This window comes from Chinchilla lanigera, unplaced genomic scaffold, assembly GCF_000276665.1.
Source record: "Chinchilla lanigera isolate Chin_1 unplaced genomic scaffold, ChiLan1.0 scaffold00038, whole genome shotgun sequence".
Lineage (NCBI taxonomy): Eukaryota > Metazoa > Chordata > Mammalia > Rodentia > Chinchillidae > Chinchilla > Chinchilla lanigera.
The window spans coordinates 12040526-12049275 of NW_004955439.1; the positions used below are offsets into that span (position 1 = coordinate 12040526).

Here is an 8750-nt window from a genome sequence, read left to right on the forward strand (position 1 = left end):
AGCCTCCTCCAGTGAATGGCTCCTGCCAATCAAATACCTAGATTTCTCTGCAGGTAACCTTGGCCAACATTATGCCTCCAGGGTGCCACTCCAGGATTGTGACTGGTGTCCGTTCCAGCCAGCTGGTGCCTCTACTGCTCTGGTTGTGTAACATCCAGAATATCAGCACTGCAAGCAAAAGCAGAAGGGCTGCACTGTGGATCTCAGCTGAGGGCCAAAATTATTGCATGAAGGCCAGCAAAAGCAGGAAGCATGTGCTGGGCATTTTGCCATCCTTTTATACGCTGAGAGATCAAAGAGAGAAAGAGAGCAAGCTAGAGTTTTTCCTTTCTCCTCTCTTCTCCTACCCTCCTCTCCCTTCTCTTCCTCTCTTTGTCTCTCTTCATCCTCACCTCCTATCTTTATCCTTTGAAAAGTGACCTCCTATGAGGCAGGGTAATATTTCTAGATCTTTTAGCAAGAATAAAAATTGTTCAGGTTTATGAAAATATTATTCCAAAATGGATCTGTGCCACATTAAGCGGAGCTAAGAGATAAGATCACCTTTCTCTGGGATTAAGTCAAATTGCCTTTGGCCTCTGAACCATAACTGCTTATAATGATAAGAGCCACTTCTTGAAAACACCCTACTACAAATTCCATCTGTACTGGGACCACCCAGCATCATTCACATTTATTATGAGTCTGGAGATGCCTGGCTTTGATTCGCTCTTTTGCAAACAGAGCTGCAGTTTCTTATGAGCTGAGTCCTGAAGCCAGGAGGTATCTTAACAATCACATGTGAGCAGTCGCTGTGGAGCATGGTTGGGTTACTTTGGAGTTTGAGCCAATGCTTCATCCACTTTGCTAGGGGCATTTGGGAGAAGGCTTCTGAGATCTGGCAAACCCAGCTAAAGATTGTTTATGTACCATATTTATCACATCATCGTCAGAGAGAAACACCCAAATCATGTTTCCTTTTATATAGAAAAACTGCACAGTTCGCCAAATAATTCCTCATGCAGAATGTTGTTTGCTTTCTCAAAAATCCTATAATATACCCCATTTTATAGAGGGAGAAATGAGATTTAGAGGCATCAATTTCCTTACTCTGTGATGAAACGTAAATAGAATCTTTCTGCATAATATTCTGCCCTTAATCCTGTTGCTGAAAAATCATAAACAGATCAGTTAATAGTTCTTAGAAAGTAGGAATTCCATTAAATTATTTTAACTTTGTTTTCAGAAGGATGGAGGGTTAAACTTACCATATCCTCAATAAATTGAAAAATCTGATTATTAGGGACGCTAAGTTTGTATGTACAATTTTGTCATTTATATATATTATGAGAACCTAGAAAGGCCCTAGCAATTAACTAGTTTCTCTGAAAGTATATGACTCAGGATGTTGATAGATGTTATGCATTAAAAGAATTTCATGATCAAATAAAGTTCAGAACAGTGATTTAGACAGTTAAACAGGTGTGTTTACTTTAGTGCTGCAAGGGTTTTTAATAATGTGCTGCTAAATGTTTAACAACCAGTGCTCTGGAGAAAAAGCCCTGCTTTGTGGCATGTGCTAATTTTTGTGGTGTAAATTTCCTGCCATGGATAAATTCCAGCTACCAACATTGCATCAGTGGTCATAAAGATAGGTAGAGATGTGCAGCCCTGTTATACAGCATTCCTACAATTTGGAGAGAATGGAAACAAAAGACAGAAATAGTAAAAGCACATGCATGTTGGTTAGTTTTCCATTACTGTAACAAAACACCTGAGATAATGAATTTAAAAGAGGAAAGGTTTATCTTGGCTTACAGTTTTGAAGATTTAAACCCATAGTGCATTGGCCCTGTTGCTTTTGGGCTTTTGGTGAGGCAGTACATCAAAGCCAGAGTACGTAGCAGAGAAAATTCATTTACTTCATGACAAGGGACAAAAGAAAAGAGGAAGTGACCAGAGTTCCATAGTCCCCTTTGTAAGCACACTCCCAGTGATGTGAAACCTCCTACCAGGTCTCCACTCTTCAGGGCTTCACCAACTCCCAATAGCACTGCACTGAGGGCCAAGCCACGACTACACAGGCCTTTGGGGGACACTGAGATATGAACACAGAGGAGCAAAATGAAGAGAATTAATGAGAAAGTCTTGCTTTAAGTAACTATTGTTTTTCATAGAATTTATTTAATGTAAGTTTATAAAATTTAATTTTTGATAATGACTGACTTTAACAATTGCCTTAAAAATTTCTAAAAATTTAACAACTGAATTTTGCAAGCTGGAGCAAGCCTGCTCCAGCACTCCACAGCTTATGATTCCCAAAAGGGGTGAGTGGGTGGGAGTATATTAAATTGTACTCTACAAAATTATTTGAGCCAGGGGCCTTTCTTCAGGTAGTATTTTACAGGATTTGTGCTCTGTAGAGAACACTTCAGAAACTGCTGATCTAGTCCAACTTGGTCATTTCTTTCCCCTTATTTTTCTCCATTTTCAAAGCTCCTATGGTCTCCTTGACTACTCGCTGGGAGCTTAACATACCACACTTCCACTAAACTCAGTTCAATAAATATTTATTGGGCTCCTGTTAAGTACAAAGCATTATGCTAGTAACAGAGAATGTTAAATGACTAAGCCTTAGCCCCTTCCCTTGGGAGGGAGGTTGTAGAACAAATAGGGAAAGAACTACAGTGGAAGACAATGTATGTGTAATATCATAGAAGAGGTAGAAGCATTAATTAACTTTCTGCATTCAAAAGAAATAAAATCACATTTAGTTGTGGATGTTATGATGGGAGACACTCAAGCCCAAAGGGGGCCCGAGATTCAGCTGTGCCTCCTGCCTGGGGCTGGAAGAGGTAGAGAGAGGCCCAGTGGCCAGGTCAGTGTGTACCTCTTGTTCAAAGACTGAGCATTTGTTCACATATGAACTGGGTTTGTATTTGGGTTTTCTGTTCTGTGAATTCTCTAATTTGTATCCTTTGCTGATTGTTCTACAGGATTTATTTTTTGTTCCTCTGTCAGTTTGCAGGGATTTTGACATGATCTATCCTATGAATTACAGTGGTATAAATGCTTTCTAAATGATTTCTACACACTGAGGTGAACTTGGACAAGTTACCCAACCTCTGTGTCTGAGTCTTCATCTGTAAAACAAGGTGATTATGACACCTGGCTTTTAAGAGTGTTAGGAAGATTAGATGAATGAACAAATATTAAAACTTTTGTTTAGCAAATACTAGTCTTCTTTAAGTGACCTAGAATCTTTAATTTTATCTTCATCATGTCCATTAACTTTTACTACTTTTAAGGTATTGTTTTTAGGAGAATTTTCAAGAAATTTCTTAACATTTTCTTCTATTTTATTTCCAATTTCACATTTAATACTGTGAGAGAGCCTTCAATTCACCATGTAATGAGCCAATACCATTTTTAAATAATCTTTTTCTAATAAAAACATTTTTTCTTTTATTTTAAATTCTGTTATGGCTTGTGTCTAGATGTCCCCCCAAAGCCTCATGTGGTCATAGGGCTTTTTTTGAAGGTGGGTGGATCTAGGGTGTGATTGATTGGTGGTACAATGCTGGGATTAAGGGTGGGTGATGGCTGGATCAGTCCACTGATTAGATTGGCACCACCCTAATCCTGGTAGATTGGATACAATATAAGAGACAAAATCTTTTCTCTCTCTTGTTGCTTTTGCTGTCTTCTGCCAGCATGAACTGTTGCTCCTCTGCCATGTGCCACCATGCCTTGGAGCCAGCAGATTATTGACCTCCACAAACTTGATAAATAAATCTTTTCAGGTAGTATTTTACAGGATAAAATCCTAAGGTTAAATAATACTAAGGTTAAGTAGATAAAATACTATTACTTAGATAAAATACTAAGGTTAAATATTTTACAGGATAAAATACAGGCTAAATAAATCTTTTCTTCTTTACCTTTGAGTGTTGAGTATTTTGTCTCAGCAACAAGAGAAAAATAACTGAAACAAATTCTGTTCTCTCTAATATTCGTATTAGATTAAATATAGAGTATTACATGCAAATATTAAAACTATCATCTCATCTTTCTTTGCTCCATATCTGATTGGTACCTCCTTTTGCATCACTTTAGTTTCAATCTTTCTGTGTCTTTGAAAAAATGTCCCTAGTGTAGTATTAACAGTTAATAATAATAAATACTAAAGGTCTCAATCTTTTTATCTCTATTTTAATTAATTTATGTTTTAATGATAATGACATATGTAACAATGTAACACTACTATAAGGATCTATAGTAAAAATCTTGGTGGCCCTCAGAAGTGGGGCTGGTGCAGGGTTGATATGTTGCTGCAGGACAGTAATGAAGACACTGAAGATGTTTCACTGTTTGATGCAGAAGAGACAGCTAGTAGATCAAAATGATCCAAAGTCAGACATTCAGTGGTATCATTTTTCCAATTGTTCTTTTGAGTCAGCGCAATTGTTGTCTATCTTCTGTGTGAATTGCTCAGCAGCAGCTTTATTGCCTGTATGGCGACCATTGTCTTGTTGTTATCATGTGACTATGGGGCAGTGAAGAATGTCACAGGTAAACTAGTACATTGGGGGAATCATATTGATGAGGATGGAAAGAACAACTGGGTGTTTGAGTTCAGGAAGGCAATTTCTCAAGAGAATAAAAGTTTTAGAGGAGAAATCAAGAATATTTTGGTTAGAAGTCTTTGCTTGTCCAGTGCTGTGGGTGAGATTTGCTCTTAGTGCTCTTTTCTCCTTCAGAGTAAAGTGGTTGTTGGTGGTTATTATGGGTGTGGTGCTACAAGGTGCCAACCTGTACGGTCACATTAGGTGTAAGGTGCGCAGCATGAAGAATTTAACCAGCATGGATACCTCAGATCTTGGGAAGTAGTTTTTTAGAAAAGACACTGGTGATTGACCAGACTTCCTGAGTAGAGAGAAAGCTTATGTGTTCTGTTAACTTGGGCAACAACTGAAGATATTCTTGGTTCTGAATTGTTTTGAGCTCCATCCATTTTGCAAAGAGGAAGGTTAGGTTTGTTTTTCTGCTTCAAAACTTTATTAAAAAAGGAAACAGGTTTCATACTGTATTTTGCATGTGTATGGACAGTCATGTAATAGCAGTATACCCCAAATTAATATGCTCACTTGTAACAGACCTTTATATTTTGATCCATAGAGCATAAGAGGATGTTCTTAGTCTGTTTCATAGTTCTCCTGCTTACATACTATTTCTGTAGATTATTTTGAGAAGTAAGTTTTGATTCTATGTAAAAGTGAACACTCTGGCTTATATATGAGTTAGAAATAATTTTGAATATGTACTTTATGGTGAAATTTCTTACCTCAGAAATATATGAAGTAGGCAAAAATCAAATTCAGGCCAGTAATGTTAACTAGTTTCTAAAATAGTGTTTTTATTTTTATTTTGAGGTCAATAGTATATAAATAGAATCTTCATAGTTTTACATTTAAGGTGTACTGGGGTTGCTGATGTTTTATTTATTTTAGGGAAAAGATAGTGAGATTTTACTTTGAAAATTCCTGGAAGTGCTTTGGTGGTCTTTGGACTAATAAATCTTATCTTTTACCACTAAAAGAATATTATTCTTATGCCATAATGAGAATAATCTTCTGAATATTTGACATAATAAATGCTTAAAACATGTTTTATGAGTCTATTTTTTTCTGCTATCATGGGGATATTGTAAATCATACATTTGTTTTAATGGTATTTCTTAAAACAATAAATGTAACTAAAGTAAACCAATCTATAAATTGCTGTGGGCATCTATAAATTCTGTTGTAAGTACTGTAAATTTTGTTGGAGACTTAATCAGTGGATTATGTTGTGAATGTATTTGTACATTGTTAAAATATCTTAAAGATGTTTAGTTAGACTGAATAAATGTCTGCATTGGAGCAGTAACTTGGAGTGCATATGTTTACATTTGTATCATGCTCTATCGTTTACAAAGCATAGAAACCCCTCTGCTATCTGAGTTCATGTTTTCTATTTATCTGGCTACATTTTGCTTCTCTTTATTTTTTCCTATTTTCTGCCAATCATATTAAAATTTCTCTTGCTTATTTAAACATTATACCTTTTATTTTTTATTTCTTTAATCTAAGTGAGGCTTCCCTTACCTTTATTAGATTATCTCAGGATATTACTTGTTATTTAAATAAGTATTATAAAAGCTCCTCTGAAATAGTATCTGCAGTTAATAAAACTTTAATTTCTCTCATAGTTAAATACTATATGTGTAACTGAAACCACAAGCAAGTCCCATTTTAACCTCAAAAATTGGTAGATTTGAAACTTTAATAATACCCAAACTTGAGGAGGGTGTATGAAAGCAAAAATCCTTCATGGGGACATAAATGAGTGCAAAAATTTTGGGCTCATTTAAGAAATATCAAACAGAATTTTGAATGTCCACACTTTTTGATTCAGCATGCCTAATGCTAGGAATGTATTGATTGATAAAGAATTGTATTGTATCATTGCTGTGGAAAGAAGCCATATTGTTTCCAACCTTCCCTACTATTTTGACTTCTTACTATGAACACGTCATTTTTATTATTAAAATGCACTGTATATCATACACACAGGGAAAGAAGAGAGATGTAAATATGCCACAAAGCCAAATATATTTCCTAACATATCAAGATTTGGAAATCTCTAATCTAATGTACCACTTCGTTTTTAAAATAATATTGTATTTCAATGAAATAAAAAATGGAGTTTTTCTGTACCCATCATCTTTCATGTGAGTACTTCAAAAATTCAATGCATAAGGTGAGATAGAAGGATATGGTGAATATTAATTAAAAAATTATTACAGTAAAAGATGCATTCCATTGATCTCCCTCAAAATACTCTCTCTTGCTTCAAACGCACTTACATCATGGCTCTTGCCATTTTTTCAAGTGGTCTGGGAGTCTTCTCCCATGAGTGTCATTTGTTGCTACCTTAGTGCCCTGAATTTATTAAAAGATCTTTACCTTTTATGCTCATTTTGATTTGGGGGAAGACCAGAATTGCATGGTACCTGATCTAGTGAATGAGGTGGATGAGGACACATTGTAATATTTTTTTGACAGAAATTGCTGTTAATGTTATAAATTGACTGAGCACATCCCAGCAGTCACAAAATACACTCACAAAAGAGTGCTTCCAGAACTGGTGCAGAAACAGCAAGAATGGTGGGATAAGTGTGTTTGAAGAGAGGGGCAATATTTTAAAGGGGAATTAATGACAATATATCTTTTACTGCAATAATTTTTTCCAATTTTTATTTAAACATGCAATGTATTGTGTGACTGCACTTCTTAGTTTTACTAATATTTTTAATTGGTGAGTTATTTAAATAAGGAAGGGGTTAAAATAGCTTGACTAAGTTCTGACAGTGAGTTAATGAAGCTGAAAATAGAGCCTTGAGGCCTGACCACTGTCACCTGTGGGAGATACACTCATCTGACATCACAGAGTGACAACGAGTCTCTTTCCTCAGTCATCACTCAGTTCCTTCATGTCTTCCCCAAGAGGAATGAACCCTACCAAAATTCATAAAAGGGACCTTATTCACTTTACAATCATTTCCCCTTTTTAATTTTTATGGTCTATCTTAATCCATTCTGTGCTCCTATAACAAAACACCTGACACTATAGTTTATAGAGAACAGAAGTTTATTTTTCATGATTCTGGAAGTACAGGAGCAAGGCATGAGGAAGATCAGTTTCTGATGAGGACTGCCCTCTGCTTCCATGTTGCTACATCCTCTGAAGGGTGGAATGTTTTATACTTGCACCATGGAAGGGACAGAAAAGCAAAAGAGCATTCCATTTAACCTTGGTTTATAAGGGTGCTAATTCCACTCGCAAGACCAGAACCCTCATCACTCGGTGATCTCTTGAAGGCCCTATTTTAGTTGGTTTCTCATCAATGAGACACAATGCCCAACAGCCACAACTTAAGGAGAAGTTTATTCTGGCTCACTTTTCAGAAGTTCTAGTCTGTGGTTTGCAGGTTCAAATGCAGAAATGGTGTGGTAAAAGGGCCTGCCCTGGAAGAAAGTTGCCTCTGTCATGACATCTAGGAAGCAGATAGAAAAGGGAGTGGAGGAAGGAGATAGACCCTTCCAGGTCATGGCCCTGCTTACTCATTTCTACCAGATCCCACTTCCTAGTAGCAAGTCAGCTGTAGTGCACCCATTATCCAACCTCCTTGCCAAATCCCTAGTTCTGAACATGTGAGTCTTTTGCGGGACATTCTAGATCCAAACCATAGCAGGCCCCACTTCTTCATACCATCACAGTGGGGCTTAAATTTCAACGTGAGCATGGGAGGGGAAACAGATATTAAAACCATAGAACATGTAAGATCGGTAACCATTGACCAATCGTCTACATGGCTTGGTAATCAGTGAAATGTGACCACTTTAGTGACCTATTAAAATTGCATAATATTCCATGAAATTATAAGTTTGCACTGAATTTTTGAAATAGGCCAGTGATCACAGAATGAGTGCAGTGGGGAGCATGCTGAAGCCATGTTCCTGAGGTCTGGAAGCATAAACTTGGCGATACAATTCAGACTGAAGAGGGCTTCAGAACAGTGATCTCAGGCAGCCCCCATTTCCGGCTTTGATTTGTGTTCTGCTCAAACTAAATATCTTGCTTCCTGAGTGCTGCTTTGGTTTAATTTCACCAGAGTAGCAATTCCTAATCCAAAGCAATTTGCTCAGTGGTCAAATAGCATTTTTCTG

The 8750-nt window shown here is 36.7% G+C and overlaps 1 pseudogene; it reads left to right on the plus strand.

The window, feature by feature from the left end:
* The first annotated feature begins 4304 nt into the window (after positions 1–4304).
* LOC102015244 lies at positions 4305–4896 on the plus strand (annotated as a pseudogene).
* The last annotated feature ends 3854 nt before the right edge of the window (positions 4897–8750 follow it).